Source organism: Ascaphus truei, chromosome 1 (assembly GCF_040206685.1).
Source record: "Ascaphus truei isolate aAscTru1 chromosome 1, aAscTru1.hap1, whole genome shotgun sequence".
Lineage (NCBI taxonomy): Eukaryota > Metazoa > Chordata > Amphibia > Anura > Ascaphidae > Ascaphus > Ascaphus truei.
The window spans coordinates 476,333,778-476,351,422 of NC_134483.1; the positions used below are offsets into that span (position 1 = coordinate 476,333,778).

At 42.0% G+C, this 17,645-nt stretch overlaps 1 protein-coding gene across 7 annotated transcripts in view; it reads right to left on the bottom strand.

The window, feature by feature from the left end:
• Positions 1-17,645, bottom strand: part of LOC142464249 (NEDD4-binding protein 2-like) — a 94,216-nt gene that overhangs the window by 76,078 nt on the left and 493 nt on the right. The window contains exons 2-3 of one of the 7 annotated variants that reach the window (XM_075567685.1): positions 10,948-11,228; positions 6,529-6,716 (exon numbers count right to left, since the gene is read on the bottom strand). The exons of 4 other annotated variants lie outside the window; for them this stretch is intronic. The gene's annotated coding sequence lies outside the window, so the exon portion shown is untranslated. Of the gene's footprint in view, positions 1-6,419; positions 6,717-10,947; positions 11,229-17,645 lie in introns of all 7 variants that reach the window. 2 more of the 7 variants (XM_075567675.1, XM_075567694.1) reach the window with 2 other exon arrangements.

A 17,645-nucleotide genomic window follows, 5' to 3' on the forward strand; every position in this document is an offset into this window, starting at 1 on the left:
AGTAGGCAAATTAATGTAGTGGAGAGACCCATACTTGAAAGACATCTAATGGTCTGAGCAAATGCTCATCTTGTCTATAATTCAATATGGCCATGTATATAGGGCGGATTTGATGTAGGGTTAATACAAAATATTCAATCTTATAACAATTGTATTATCCATTGTTCATACATATGATATTAAAATACAGTTGAAGAGTATCAGTGAGCATATACAGGTATACGGAACAGCGTCACAATGGCATAATTTTCTAAAATCAATCTTCTCTTGCACCAAATAGATAAATAGACAGAGCAGCTCCATATTAAATATTGGTATATATATATATGACACAGTAGTGTTCAATCCACACATAGAGATAGTTATGAAGACAGGATGATATCCAATATTGCTGGGCAAATTGCATGAAACACATCATACCAATAAATGGAATATGTAACATCTATATCGTTTAAAGGAACTATTGACATCCATCCGTGTATAATAACAGTTTGAATAGTTGAAGATACCATTATGTACACGCAACGAGAGTATGATACATTGATACATTAAAAATGTCTAAGCCCATTAAACAAGGAAGTGCTTTAGTTCCCAGTCCAGATTCATGCCCCTGGGTGCCAATGTCCCAAGGGCATAAATCCAGTACATCTCTCTTTGATTCAGGAGAGACTCTCTATCTCCTCCTCGGGCATGGAGACGTATGTATTCAATTGCACTGAATGAAAAGTTCTGCAGGGAACCAGGCTGACATTTCAAGAAATGACGTGCAACTGGATATCTCATCTCTATTTTTAATTGTTCTGACATGTTCTACAATTCTCTCTCTTAGTGGGCGGATTGTCCTGCCCACATATGAGCTGCCACATGTGCATCTCAGTGCATAAACAAATTTAGTGTTGCACATCAAAGAGCATAAACTGTAATTTCTTTTTGTATGTATGTTTTTTTTTTTTTTTTCAACTTTGTTTTTATTGGTTTTTAGTGCATACAACCATTTGGTTACAGTACGTTGATAATTATTCCATGTATACACTTAACTTGCAAGGACAAACTTCCAATGACGGACGCACTTTGGGGAGACCCACAGGACAAGACATTGACAGACATACAACATCTACGGAGAGATAGGGGGGGGAAGGAGGGGGGGGGGTAGGGAGGGAGAGGCGTAGCCGAGACTCACACCACCCGATGATCCGATGACCTGAGCCGCCACTGCTATCACCCTGCTTTTGACCACCTCGCAGAGAGCCCTGAGCCAACTCCGCATCCGCTTTTCGACTTCGTTCCCGTTGGGATAATACTACAACCCTGGGGGATCCCTGCCGTCCGAACGTCCCGTGCAACTCCCCGCCCATCATCCAAGGAGAACCCACTTCCATCTATCAAAGCCATATTGTGGCCTCATTCATCCCCTGAATATCGGTCTTGTATGTATGTTTTTAATGTGTTTCATGGGGGAAGCGTATCTGCACACATTGCAATTACCGCAACTGAAGAAGACTTTGATCTTGGATTTACTGGTCTCTTTGTTGGAATCAAAAAAACTAGGGGAAATTCTATTGCCGATGGTTTTGGACCTCCTAAAAACTATTCTTGGTTGGTCTAGTATATAGTTATCCAAGTCTTTATCTAGTTTGAGTATACCCCAGTGTTTTTTCAAAATGGCTCTGATTTGAATCGCCTGCCTGGAAAAGGTGGTAATAAACAGAGGTAAATCCTCAGTTGGTGTAATCTGTTGTTGTGATTTTCTCTCTTTATTGGACTTTGTTTGTTTCAAAAGTGCTGACCTATCCATATTAAGTGCATGATTGAAAGCCTTTTTTATGTCTCCTTCCCTATAACCCCTTTGTTTGAACCTCTTTGATAATTCTTCAGCTTGAGTCAAAAATAGCTGATCTGTTGAACAGAGTCTCCGAAGTCTAAGATATTGTCCTTTCGGAATACCTCTGATCAGGGGTCGGGGGTGTGCACTATTGGCCCTGAGCAGGGAATTCCTGGAGTTCTCTTTTTTATACATCTTAGTTTGGATTCTAAGATCTGCATCCAAATATAGGTGCAAATCCAGAAAGTCCATCTCACTATCGTGTGTATTGGTAGTAAATTTTAAATTAAAGACATTGTTGTTCAGATCCACATTACAAGAGTTTTTTGTGTAAGTATTGCCAGACTAAATAATCAATAGGTCGTCTACGTAACGACGATAAAAAATTATGTGTTGTCTAAAGGATTAGCATCACCAAAATATAAGTGGTTTCCCAAAAGCCCATAAATAAGTTGGCATATGAGGGTGCAAAGGAGGTCCCCATAGCCGTGCCTTGTGTTTGTAAATAATAAGTAATATTGAATAAAAAATATAATGTAATGGGGAATACAGCAGACGCGAATTCACTCTTTGATAAAGGGACTTAGGTCCTGAAACGCGTCAGAGTTTGTTTTGTACTCCATATGACCACCAAATAAAACCGTTTTTATTTCTCTAACTGGTCTGCAGACCCCACTGTTTGCACCGCTGTGCTCCGCCACCGGACCACACATTCTTCACATGCATCTGGCGTGACGCACGCACTAATCAGTGACCGAGCAGCTATTCTACTGAGTTTCTCACACAGACTATGCATTATGGTATGTACTTTTGTCTTACTGGGGGCTCATACAGCACCTTTATGGTATATATGGAGATCTGTGGTGTTCCTCCAGTATTGCTAGTACACTCCCATGCCCATACTATTATAGTGAGTCTCATATAGCATTCATTTATGCTCGTGTGTCTGGATTATCTACTGCTGTGATTTGGCATATACCTATACATTTGTTCCAAGGATAGCTGAGCCCTGAAAATTGGGATCACATCCCACATACAAATAGCTTTCTTTCATGGACAAGGCAGGTAATTCACCAATCCTGTACGCAGACATTACAGCTACCAAAAAGGTACTGTAAACATTAGATCCATGTCTGAAGCTTGAGAAAGTGGTTCAAAGGGGGAATCTGCTAAATCCCAAGCAGGTCCTATTGTAGCTTGATTCTCTTCAAAAAGCTTGGAAGAATCTACTTCAGTTGCGCTTATACCGGTGGTGGCCGGGAACGCGCCGCCAGAACAATTGAAAGTAACCCAATGCAGTTTCGTATACTTCGCGAGCACTGCAGAGCAACCGCGCGAGCTTCTCCCAAGCAGATTTTAATTTTGGTGCGCGGCGGCCACGTCACCTGTTCAGCCAATGACGGCGAACGGCTCACTGTCACGCCTGTCTCCGTTTCCGCATCGCCCTAGTGACGTCACGAGGGCGCACACACGGACCTGGCAGAATCAAGACCTTATGAGATCTATTGCAGCCAAGTGTCTTCCTAGTAGTGCCAATAATGCGGCCACCTGAACCTTGAACAAGCTAGTGCTGAGCCCTTCCACTAGACATTCTTGCAAAAACTCCCAAACTGCAGGAGTAGGTGGTTCAAAAATAGCTTACATCTTGGCACTCATAACACAGGTGGCATCTCTGCCAGATTCTATGATATGCTATAGAAGTAGCTTTTTTTCCTTGCCGCCATTAAGGTCTGTACCACCTTATGCGACAAGACTGATCTGAGTAACTCCCGCTCAACCTCCATGCCATCCAAGTCCAATCACCTGGACTGGGATGTTGCACTGGACCGTGAGATAGGAGGCTTCGAAACACCAGCAGTTGCCACAGATAGTTTACCAATAGTAGGATTGCATGAAGGAACCAGGCTGTGTTGCCAATACAGGGGTATTGCCACCACTTCTGCTATGTTCTGTCTGACGGAGAACTCTTGGAATCAAAGGAATTGATGGGCGCACATGCAAGCAGAAATTACCATACAAAAAAAATAAATAATAATTTAAAAAGAAGGAATAGGCCGTTCAGCTTTGTAGCCCTTGCACGAAACGTTCTTGAGCAGAAATCTTGCAATTTCCAGTTTCCCAACGCTGCCATTAGATCTAGGTTTGGTCTCCCCCCCAACCTTCCACCCATCTTGCAACCAATTGGTTGAAAGTTACATATGATAGGGACCACTTCCCTAGATCTATGGTCTGCCAGCTGAGGAAGTCTGCCAGTGGATTCCTATTATCTGCTCTACAAACGGCTGTAAGGTCTGCAAGGCGACATATGACCAGGTGGAATAAAAAAAAAAAATGTAAAAAAAAACACAGGCATAGAGCCTATAGGAGCATGGGGCACTTTGTCCCTCCTTATATAGGTCACCGTAATACGGTTGTTTGACCGGATCTAAGTTGCACCCTCGTAACTGTTGAAACTTGCCCAACAGTTTGTGACTTTTGATAGCCTAAGGGAAACGGCCTCTTGGTCCCGAGTTGGGTACCCAAGCCTGTGCCACTTGCGTTGGTTGTAAGCACGAGACAGACCTGATCTTATATAGAGTAGTGGAGCGCAAACTTTTGCTGCTGCGCCCCCCTGCCTTTCCTCCTCTGGTGCTCGCGACCCCCCCCCCCCTTTGATGCATCGTCAAGTGACGTAACCCAAAGAGTCATTTGAAACATGACGTCACATCCCCCCCATGGCATCATTTGAATTGATAGTGAGCTACTCCTGTAGCAAATCTCAGATACTTTGGGTCTGACTTATGGGTATGTGGAAGTAAGCATTTTCTAGATGTGCTGATAGAAGCCAGTCTCCATGGTCCACTATGGCAATAATGGTCTTGAGGAATTCCATTTAGAATGTCCCTACTTTTAGCAGCTCGTTTACCCCCTCTTAGGTCCAGTAAAGACCTGAATGTTCCATTTGTTTAAAAACTAATACGAATACTAATAATAATAATGGCAAAGAAACATTGACTAGTAGATACCTCGATATCTCTTGTTTCGGAACTGTCTGGATTGCACGAGTGTCCATAAGCTGCTGGATACTGCATGTTAATGCTCGTAAAGTTTCCCAGCTGTCGGGAACTTATAAACATGTGTCTTCCAGGTATTGTCTGGAATTTCAGACAGTATCCACTGCAGACCACATTGAGCACCCAGGATCCATAATAGTTTGCACTCAAATGTCCCAAAAGTTACAGTCTCCTCCTACTTGAGCCCTCCTCTCCCCCTTCTCCCCCCCCCCCATCTCATGTGCACTTCCCAGTCACTGTGGATCCACCTCTTCTTGGTCAACAAAAAGATCTCTGCGCCAGGAGGCTGCTCTTTAGCAACCCATTTTTGGGCCTATAGGCGGTCGTACCTCAGCTTGTTGGCTCTCATACTTTAAGTTGGGGCATCAAATCTTTTACTTTCCTGTGGTAGGAACAGACTTTTGCCTCCGGAGGCTCGCAATGATGGAATCTAGCTTCCTGCCAAACAAATTATGTCCCTCGAAAGGAATTGAACAGATTGTTCTTTGGAGGATGAATCTGCCTGCCAAAGCAGTAACCAAACCGCTCTTCTGGCTGTGACTGACAGTGCCATTGACCTTGCTGCTAGCTTAACTGAATCCAACGATTCTTCCACTACAAAATCCGCTGCCAGTTTTAGTTCAGAGATGGCTCTCACTATCTGGGATCTTTAAACTCTTCTCCAGGGCCTCCTCCACATTAGCAATCCATAACATCATTGCTCGACACATATGTTAGGACTATAGAAAGCAAACAGCAGTAAACTATTTCTTCGGGCGTTCTCCATAGCATCTAGAAAAGGATGCTGTATAGTCTAAAGGCAGGGTTGTTCTGGCAAACACTGCCACAACCACCTTTGGGGGAGAATCTCATGCGTCCACTTTTTCCTCGAGTCAGTACGTTCTTGATTATTTCCTAGTAAAAGGACACCTTGTCCGGCTGGAACCATTCTACCATGATCATATCCTTCACCCCATCATTGTGAACCAAGAAGGTTTTTGGCTTCCTATGTAGGCTTCTGAATAGGCGATCCCTAGGTTTTGAAGGAAAAGGCATGTCCTCGATCTGCAAGATCTTACAGCTGTGAGAAGCAGGCCTATAAGCTCTAGATCAAAGGCGGATGACTGTTGAAAGCTCATTCTCCGATTCTATTTCCAGCTACATCCTGCCCAATCATTAGTCCTCTGAACTCTCAGAAGAGCAGTCCTGTGGACTTTGTAGGCTAGTTAGTACACATTCTGCCTTTTTGCAATTTCAAAGAGGCTGCCTCAATGCCCTGAGTTACCGTTTCCTTCATCCACAAGATGAAAGACATTGGCTGAACTAAGTCCTTTGCCACATCTTTAAAGGCAATCCTCACAAACTCATTTATTTTCCAATGCAGTCTTCTCACAAGCTGCACATGGTGCCCTCTTCCGCGTGGCCATCCTGAACATCGGTTCAGTAGGTGCTCTGTCTACCGTATCCTCCTGGAGTACCAACATAATAAGAATCAGTAATTACAGCCATCTTTTATCAAACAAAAAAAAGTCACAATAGCAGCATTACTTTCTCCTGGGGCTTACTCTAGGGAGAGCTTGTTCCCAGGATTTATCCTGGCCAGGGTCTGATAGGCTTGCAGGTTCTTTAAGCACTGCCTATATCGTTTGGTAGGCTGCAGCAGTTACACCTTACTTTGCAGCACTTGAGCAGGCTTGTGCTGTCCTCCACGTGTCAGCAATCCTTCTGCAGAGCGGGGCAGCAACAGTGTCTGTCTGCTAAACTTTAAATCCTCCACTGACATTACCGTGACATCTGCTATGCCGTGTGCCCACACGGTAGGGAGGCTTCAGGAGCTGGGAGCCTCAGCAGCTATTTGGTTACTACAGAGTAAAAAAAAAATTGTGCAGATATTTAATACTTGTGTAATTGGTTTACAATTTGTCAAACAAAACTAACCTACTAAAACCCCTGCACTTCACCCACATTTATTTATTTATTTATTTATAAAATATTTTACCAGGAAGTAATACATTGAGAGTTACCTCTCGTTTTCAAGTATGTCCTGGGCACAGAGTAAAACAAATAATACATGGTTACAAATACAGTTACATAAATGAACAAGGTATACATTTATATACAAGACATTGCATGCACAGTTAAAGAAAATATATATTATGAGCTTATGAAACAGTTACAGACCAGATTAAAGTGTGAGACAGCCTTAGATTTGAAAGAACTTAAGCTGGTGGTGGATATGAGAGTCTCTGGTAGGTTGTTCCAGTTTTGGGGTGCACGGAAGGAGAAGGAGGAACGTCCGGATACTTTGTTGAGTCTTGGGACCATGAATAGTCTTTTGGAGTCTGATCTCAGGTGATAGGTACTGCATGTGGTAGGGGTGAGGAGCTTGTTCAGGTAGCTGGGTAGCTTGCCCATTTGCTCTACAAATAGGATGGACTGTCTCTTAAAAGGAAGCTACACCTAGATTAAGAAAACCCTGAATTAGAAACACTTTTGCCCATACATGAAAACATTCTATGAGAGAAAAAAAAATGCTCACATCAATTCAAGAATAAAGCTAAAAATCACACCATGTAATGGACTTCAAGATTTTCCGGTGTGCTACATCTCTCTGCAGTAATAGATCAGCATTGCTGGAACTAAATTATCCAACTGCATGGCTATTTCTACTGTATCTTCCTGTCGCCCATGGAATGTTCGGGTTAGGGGAATATAGTTTGAGGCCTAGATCATAAATGGCTTCACCAAAGTGGCAACTTCTTGTTAAAATCTTTAAATATTTATAAGTGTTTTTTTTTTTTTTTTTTACAAATGTAAAGGTTAAAAGTACAAATCTTGAGAGTTTACTGTAATTTTCTCTCCCCAGAATTAGTTCATGGTAGTTTAAATCAGTTTAAGTAGGACAGAACACCACACGTCTTGAGATTCATACAGAGACCTTCTTACTTGGTTCAGAGCGTTCTCCAATTTGTTGCTGGAGGTCTTCTTGACTTGTGGTAAAAATAATGTCATATGCAAAACGTAGACTCAAAAATTCAATGGATTTTGATTCACAATCTAATGTCTTGAACAACTCAAGTGTGGCCGCGAAAAGCTTTGGTAATATAGTGATGCTCGTCTTGCTTGTTCCTTCGTGTACTTTAATGGTTGATGTAGCATTCGTGTAATATACAATGGCAAAAAAGTTTGTGAACCCCTTTGGATTTTAATATATTTCAAACCTAAAATGTTAGATATTAATCCGTCCTAATAGATAAAGAACCTAAACAAAATGACAAAAATGATACTTTCAACATTTATCCACAAATGATTCAACATTCAATATCCATGTGAGAGAAAGTATGTGAACTTTTAGATTCAGTACCTGGTGGCACCACGTTGAGCTGCAATGACCAAGTAAGTGTTTCCTGTAACTGCTGTTCAGTCTCTCACATCCGTTTTGAGGAATTTTGGCGCACTCCTCCATCCAGAACTTCAACTCCATTACATTTGAGGGCTCCCTTGAATGGACAGCTCGCTTCAGGTCCTGCCACATTTCGATGAGGATTTAGGTCATGACTGATTAGGCCATTCTAAAAACACAGACTCTTCTGCAGCAAATCTCTTCTGTAGGGCCTCTGTAAACTTCTACTTAGCTTGTTTTAGACGCTCCTTGTCACGCTTTGCCATGGCAACGCAGCATCAAACGTGACGTCATCACGCCAGGACCTCTGAAGCAAAGTAAGTAGGGGGGGGGCGCAAGAAGAGGGGGACAGACGGCAGGGGGAAAAGATTGCGCTCCCCTGCTCTAGAATCTTCTGATATAATGGAGAATGGTTGGGATGGGGTACTTCAGTTTGAACGCAGTGTTTGGTTTTCACCAAACACAACGTTTCTCATTGAGGCTAAAAAGTTCTACCTTTGACTAGTCTATCCAGAAAACATTGTTCTAAAAGTCTTGTGGATCATCTATGTGCTTTTTGGCGAACTTCAAACAGACAGCAATGTTCTTTTAAGAGAGCAGTGGTTTTCTCCTGACTATCCTTCCATGAACAAAGAGTAAATGCTGCACACCACAATATGATAAATAGTGATACAATTACCGGTGCTCCCATCAATGTACGATCGGCTGCATCCAATCCACGGCATACAAAAATGAAAAAAAAAAAGCCACTTTTTGCACTTGACAAAGACCTTAGGGTCAAAACGTTGTGTATGCTTTAATAAATCTATTTTGGAAATCCATGTGCCCCATCTTCATTCCTTATCCTTCCATGAACACCATTCTTGTTCATGACTCAACTATCAGAAAAAGGGGGAACACTCACATTCGCCACGGTGTGATTGACCTGCAGATACTTGGATGTTGCTCTGGGGATTCTTTGTGACTTCCTGGGTGATTTGCCGGTTTGTTCTTGGAGAGATTTTAGAGAGACGACCGCTCCTGTGTCGAGTGACATTGGTCTTCAACTTTCTCCATTTGTAGGCTGTTCAACAGGGGACTGGTGGAGCCCCAAATACTTAGAAATAGTTTTGTAACCCTTGAGAGACTGATGAGCATCAATAACTGCTTTTCTGAGGACCTCAGATTTCTTTTGATTGTGGCATTATGTGTTTCTACACACCTGTATGGTGAAGACAGCTCACAAAGATTTTGGTCTTTATATTGGGTGGGTGGGGCCTCCCTAACTCACAGCGGAAGATCTACCTAATTATTTAAACACCCGATTCCAATTATCCCCTTTCATTTAGCTGATAAAACCATGGTTTGACTTACTTTTGCACATACCTGAGCAAATTACTTATTGTTTGTCAAACTCATTCATCATGCTGTTTCAAAAGACATGGAATTGGTTAATATAAACATTATTGGATATTTAATAAGACTTGTTTTGATTCAAGAAGGTTATAATGTAAAACCTATTGAATTTCCATAATCATTGGGGTTCACAACCTTTTCCCTCCACTGTATATTTGGAAGTGTTTGTGACCCGCACACCACAAATGGCAATCAGCGTGGACACAAATGGCAATCAGCGTGGACTGATACTATAAAAACTTTCATTTATTTGTGCTCTGTAAAACAATGTGTTTATTTTTTTAACAACGATTGTCTTTTTTTGCTCCCCAACTGTGAAATGCAAGCTTAGACACTTACTATCCTACATATTTGTTTGGCAAAGAATGGCATCATAATACCTTTAAAAATCAAAGAACAAGAGGATTGGATCAAAATAGTAAAAAAAATAAAAACACCTAAAGCGTTTAATTACAACTTAAACAATAAGTTTGAAATATTATTAAAATACTTAAAGATGTGGTTGCACCTACTGGTTTGTTTTTAAATAGACGGGAAGCAAGACATCTCCGAAGCTGAACAGTTAATTTCAACTCCTGGGAACTACAGGCATACCCCGGTTTTATGACACTCACTTTCAGTACACTCGCGAGTAAGGACATATCGCCCAATAGGAAAACGGCAGCTCACGCATGCGTCCGTCAGCACGTCCTGAACAGCAATACTGGCTACCTAGCTGTAACAAAGCTGTGCGCAAGCGGGGAGACTATAGAACCTGTTACAAATTAGTTATTTACATCAGTTATGCACGTATATGACGATTGCATTACAATACATGCATCGATCAGTGAAATAAAAAAAATAAAAAAGTAGTGCTTTGTCATGAGAGAGAGGATTTGGCCCGGGATTAAAGGGGTTATACCCCATTTGGGCCCCCCTCTACTCTCACCTGGGAAGCAAGGGGGTTAACTGGACTGAGGTCCAGCAATGTGTTTTTACCTTGCTTCAGTATCCAAATGTTTATTCCCCTGTAAAAATTTATTGTTTCTGTTCCAGTATCTGCACCACACAAACACTGGGATCCATCCGGGAGGGCAAGGGTTAATAGTTGAAAAGTGATTATATGTGTATAAACGGGTGAACAGAGTGTTAACCCACCAGGCACTCAGAAAAACAAGAATGCTGTTGAGTGTTGATGAAAGCATATTCAGGGACATCGGTCATGGCAGACTCCAAATAAGTAAACACATAAAAATAGTCTTTCCCAGCAACTGGCTCTAAATAAGCACTAATAATGTTGAGATAGAAAGACTCACTTTTGAATGGAGTTAATGGCGCCGTGGCCTTACAATCCTCATGTCGCTTGTTTAGCCGCCAACCCTTCTGTAATGACTCCGTCACGCTATGTTATCATCCACCCAGCAGGGACTGCAAAATCAATGTGCGGCGCCGTAACACCACGATGTGCTGAAGATTCTTCAAGCCGCCAACCCTCCTGCAACTGTTCCGTCGCAGTGGGTGGTCACATGACCGGCGGCTATGACGTAACTTCCGGATCAGCGGGGAACAGCAGGGAAAACAGCAACAGCCCGGCGTGCTATCGGCAGAGTAATACAAGGATTTTCCTTGAATAGTGATTATAGCCCTTTGTTTAAGTTACCATCAAAGATGCCTGCCTACTAAGGAATGCAAATGGTCAGGAGAGCGACCAAATGTTTAGGAAGCAGACCCCTGATCAAAGGCTCAGCCAGTCTACCTGTTTGCATGAAGCTGGAGTGGTTTGTGAGTGTTATAACTCACACTTACAAACCATAGTATCCTGCCAGACACCCCATTTGGTAGACTGGCCGACGCCCCTGATTTAGGAGTGGGGCTACAGAAATGAGTAACGTTATTAAATATAAGAATATTATGAGATGTCCTCGGCTGAACGTGCTAAAAATTACATATGTGTAACCAGGGGACCGAGCCGCAAATAACGATTACAGACACATGATGTCTAGCAGGTCCTAAGAGACAGATATTAATATCTCTCTTAATTTTAGTATTACACGGTAATATTTAGTCTCATTGGGAGCGTCATGCGTGACGGAATGTATTAATATGTCTTGCGTGCCAGTAAGTACTACTGAACTGAAGTTATGAAGTTATTTAGATAGGAAAAGCAGTTTTTAAACGTCCTTGGGTGGGAGAAGTTTTACTCTGTGGAAAACTGTCAACCTCACCACTGATTTATGAGAGGGGCTGGGTTTAGGTTGTGTTCAATGGGAAATAACTGTATAAGAACCAGGCTCAGCCTATGGCTATTGTCTTTCGTGTCTTGGTGATTTTTGAAGATGGCAGAATGAACTGCCAGTCCAGAATTATGACTGCTTCATCATTCCATCTGAAGAAAGTGCTATATTTTGTTGTTATTTGTACTATCTGTTGTGTTCACCTTTTTCAAGGAATAAATTATATTTTATCATATCTAAGCCTCGTCCAGTTCAATCCAGATATTTGGTGTATTATTATAGCCTGTCACAAAGCTCCCGTCACATGCTTCACTTTAAATACACTTTTGCTTTACATACAGGCTCAGGACCCATTGCATACGTTAATGCGGGGAATGCCTGTACTGGTTTCCTAGATACTGGCCTGTGTAGGTGCTGCTGATTTACTTCCTGGTTCTTGAATCTTCTGTGGCACGCAAGCTAATAGCAAGCCACAGCTGATGACATTGCAAATTCTTATTGACCCATGTGCACCAGAGATTTAGATCTCCATTTTGTTCCCCCAGCAAGGAAAGATACCATAGGCACTTTCAGAGGCAAGTTTCTTGGGAACCAGGGGGGGTCTCTGGTGCTCAAATTAATGCAGTTCAGCTCCGGAGATGCCCTACTTCCCACCTATGTAAAAACAAACAAGAAACAAGTAGGTGGAACCACACCTTTAAGAGTTTTAAAATAAGAAATCATTTCAAACTTGTTTCAGTGGTAATTAAACGCTTTGGATAAAAATAGTTAAACAAAATAAAAACAACCAAAACGTTTAATTACCACTGCGACCAGAAGTTTTAAAAAAATGGTTATAAACACACTTACAAAAGGTGTGGTTCCACCTACTTGTTTCTTGCGTGCCACAGGAGATTTAAGAACCAGGAATTAAATCAGCAGCACCTACACAGGCCAGAATCAAGGAAGCCAGTAGTTCCTTGGAGTTGAAATTAACACAGTTCAGATCTGGAGATCCCCATCTTCATAACCATGAAACAGAAAAGTGACCCTTGAATGGAATGGACCTGGCGCCAAAAGTTCAAATGGAAAGTCCTGTGATCCTCAAGGAATCTGCACACATGCTTGACAGGCCATGGAACGAGAAAAAGAAAAACTAACACAAATCATAGCGTAACACTGCAGGGTAAAACAGTACTACACTAAAAAACATAAAAACAGTGAGACTCCTAGTGACAATTATAATATAAACAATTTATTAAAACTAGAACTATGCTATAAAATAAGCACTGAAATAATATGAGAACAGCTGGTCATCCAGTGGTGGAAAAATCAGAGCCCTACTTACAAAAAGCAGGGTGAAATCACGCGATGGAATAACAGAGTCCTCTCGGCGCAGGAGGTATTCCTTGCAGAGTTTGACTATTATAATTGTCACTAGGAGTCTCACTGTTATATGTTTTTTAGTGTAGTACTGTTTTACCCTGCAGTGTTACGCTATGATTTGTTTGTTTTTCTTTTTCTCATTCCATGGCCTGTCAAGCATGTGTGCAGATTCCTTGAGGATCACAGGACTTTCCATTTGAACTTTTGGCGCCAGGTTTTTTTCTTTTTCACGTTGTTATCTGTTTGTACTAGCAGTAGGTACCAGGCAGCCTACCTTTATGTTAAAGTTATTATTTATGATATATCACATTGGTGTTTAGACTTTAGCGCTTTTTCACATTTTTTTCTTTCACCCCTTGAATGGAATGGGCCATTAAACGTGTTCTACTTAACACCTTCAGTACCCTGACGTACAGCGAACGTCACAAAAAGTGCCATCCTAGAGGCCCTTCCAAACTAGAACGGTGTGGCCTTTTGTTCATTTTTTAGGGGCTGCTCACAATCAGAATACACAGAATGGGCAGACTCTCTCCTAAACCTTCTGGTCCAGCTGCTGGAAACAAGAAGCAATCACGTGATCAAATCAGCACCGGAGGGTCCAGAGTCATGGAGGCAGCAGAACGTGTGTGTGTGTGTGTGTGTGTGTGTGTGTGTGTGTGTATTTTTTTTTTTATTCAACCCTTAATGCCATTTTAATTCTAATATAAGCATCCTTTGATGTCTATCGCAGGTTTTATCCCTCCTCTGCAGCAGTGCAACGCTTTCCTGTTTGTGATAATATGCTAATATTCCCAGCAGTTTGAGCTGTAAACTAACAATAGATATTTACCTTAGTAATAGAAGAATACATGGTAGCAGAGTTAAACTGAAGGCTTGATTAAAACTGAAAGGCAGCCATTTAGTGAACCATGAGAGGCAGAATCTCTGCTGATCGATTATGCAAGAACAAAGCGATCAGCAACTTGGGTAATTCTTTTTCAATAGTGGTAATCATAGGCTGCATATACAAAAAAAATTCCCTCCCCCCGACACACTTACTGGTTAAGTTACCCGGTTTAAATCTCCCTCAGTAGAAACAAAATGGCTGCAACATCATTTGTTGTGGCTTCCTATTGGATGGCCATTTTAGCTACCTTAACCAGGATGAGTCTGGAAACTGTTGGAAGCCGCCACTCTAACAACAAGACAATATTGGAAGCATTGTTAAATGTTAAAACTGACTCGTATACAGCGAGAAACCGAGCAGAAATCCCAGAACACTGGGGAGACAGATTAGTCATGATCTTACAAACTCAAATATCAAGCAAGGTTACATTTTTGTGACTAACACACATCACTATAAAAAGACAACTCCATCCGCACTCATTAAAAATGATTATCCAAGTTCTAACAAAAACCCGAAACAAGTAATGGACTAAGAATAATAATACACATGATTGATCGCTTACATATTTTACAACTTACACTGTATAAAATGTTTAAATGTAATGTATAAAACTTCTATGTGTGCCAAGTGTACTATGCCCCCCCCACCCCCCGCCTTTTCTGTTCTCTCCAAAAGGGTGTCAGACGTTTGCTGATGTTACAGATGCTCCGTTATAATTCCGATAATTTATCATCGGTCTATGAAAATGTCTATAAACAAAATTTATAACCTCTGTTTATCCAATATACCCGCCTGTGCCTTATGTTCACTTGCCCTGCCTTATAGAATGTAAGCTCTTTGGGAGGTAGGGACCCTCTTACCTTCTGCAACAATGTATGTTTGTTTATTTTATGGTTTTGGCCCTCCAACCCTATTCTACAGCACTACGGAATGTTGGCGTGTTGTAATGAAATCATCATAAATTACTGTATTATAATTGGCTTTTCTTTCGGTCTCATGTGTAACAAAATAATTGGAGCTGACAGTAAAGTATTGCGATGTCCCCTTAGTCTACGGCCTGCTGACTGCGCTGCACGCACATCTGCAAGGCTGGCGGCGCGTGCAGCCGAGTTCCCCGACCTGCAGTGAGCTGCACGGGGAAAGACAGGGGGGCGCGACAGGGAGTGACGTCCCCCGGCAGGTTCGCCCTCATTGGCTGAAAAGCTGGGGGCGTGGCCGAGCGCTCCATCGCTACTACTAACAACAATTTTCCTGACCTGCAGGAAAAAAGCACTGCGTGGCGCGGCTGCCCCTCATAGCAGGCCCGGCCCCATTGAGGGGGGCTCTAGCAGGGACCAAGCCCTAGGGCTGTTATATAGTGGCCGCGCGCACGGCCCTTATAATTGGCTGTGGTTAGTCAGCCTTTCTATAAATGGTGCAGCGCGCACACGGCAGTGAGTATGGAGCTGGCCGACAGGGGAAAGACAGGCCAAAAAAAAAGATTATGCGCCGCTACAATGCGTGTATGAGCGTGCATATATGCGCATGCGCGCACATTTACAGTACTCGTTCATGGCTAGGTAAAATATACGCCACCAAAAATGAGTCCCCTACCAAACATTCTTATCTTTTTAGAATCCTCCCTATTCCGATAAGACAGAGGAACTACAAAAATATACTACAGGATTAATATGGAATAATCGCAAATCCAGAATGAGATTTAGTGCCCTGACACTACCCATGTCCAGAGGGGTTGGCAGCATGTAACTTCTTTGAAATTACAGGGCAGCACAAATTGCCCAACTGGCTTTGTGGCACCGACCCACATAAAATATGCTACATAGACATAGAAAATCAATTTACCAGATCGCGCCTTATGGACTTTTCATTGTGGATCCCGAGGAAGCGAGATGATTAAACTAGACATCCTCCTAAAGCAATGCCAAGGATAACTTTTGTTTAGGGGGGTTTACTTTACAACATCTCAGTTATGCTTATGATGATATTTATTTACAAACTTTTAAAGGGAGCTTCCCATATAGAAAACAGAAAAATTATTTTTCTGTAACAAGGAATGCAATTGCATTCCTTTCCACCCTCACAGAAAAAAATATCACTTTTTGTCCCAGAAAACATGAATGTGCCAACAGGAATACACCAACTGTTTTTTCTCATCAGCGATGGGAGAAAAATCCAACAAGACATAACTTCACAATTGCAGCAAGAAGAGGAGAACATTCCGGGGGTGAGGCTGTGTGTTTAGGCAATTTGTATCTAATCTTCCATTACAGGAGAATTGGAGACAAAACATTACAGAACTAACTAATCCCAGTAACGTCTAACTCCGAGTGCCCCAAGACAGTGACCAAGTCATACCCAGAGAGGGTTGTTTTTCCTGGTTACATGGCGTCTGCGTGCTAAATGGGGAGACGGAAGGAGTAGTTATCTGCTATTTCAGAGAAAGTGACCACTATTGAAAGTAGCCATGGCACTGTGACGCCTCCGGCACAAGGGGGTGATAACGTGCCTCTGGGTAATTTACACATTTAACAGATCAGTGACTTTAGTTCTAGATGGCACAAAAGCTGTGAGACTATACAGTCCACGACCTGAAAACCTTCTAAAATTAAAAAAACAAAACAAACAGGTAGAGAGCGAGACAATCGCAATAAGATCTATTTATTGGGATCCATTAAAAGCACACCTATCACATATACAAATCTCACAATGACTTAAAGAACTTCCAGGCCTCCCATGTGGCAATGTCTAGCCACAGAATAAGGCAAACCCATAAGCATGTCCCTTTTACGGTTATTGAACTTGCATGTATCTATTCAGAACACAAATGAGTAAGGCTCAAAAGTCCTCTTAATTGGTTCAGAGGCCAATGCTGGTGGAAACAGTTTGCCAATTTCATGCAAAAAAAGCACACAAGAGCTTACAACCCAATACTGAAACATGTGGCAAAGACTCCCAATAGTTTACAGTTAAATACTGGAGCCTCCAACAGTGAGACACCACACACACACACAATATGTAGTGTTAGTATCTAGGACATAGAAAGCCAGAGAGCTTACAGTTTAATGCTGCATCCTGTGGTAGTGCGCCCATGATAAAGTAAAATGTAATGAACTGATCCCCCCCTCCCATCAAGTCTACAATATAAATGTATTAGCAAGAAACTGCCCGCCACCCCAAGAGCTTACAATCTAACCTACCAGTGGAGTATTGGGAGACAGTCCCCACTCATAGCATTGGATGCCTTCAACAGAGCCTGCTAAACATTTCATGAACTGGGGTTTCCAGCACTCCCAAAGATGCAAAATAACGAACAAATATTATTTACATGTGTTTCAATCAGAAAACTTCCACATGAAATGTTCCAAAACAATGGCAGTCTTATCAAAACAAACTATACTAATCAGAGTCCCCATCAGCTGAAGAGAAACACTCACAAAAACCGAAGAGCTAGAGAACCCCAGTTTAGAGCTCCACATAACACATCAGTCTCCATCACAGGAATTCAAAAACAGAAAGAGACAATATTGTG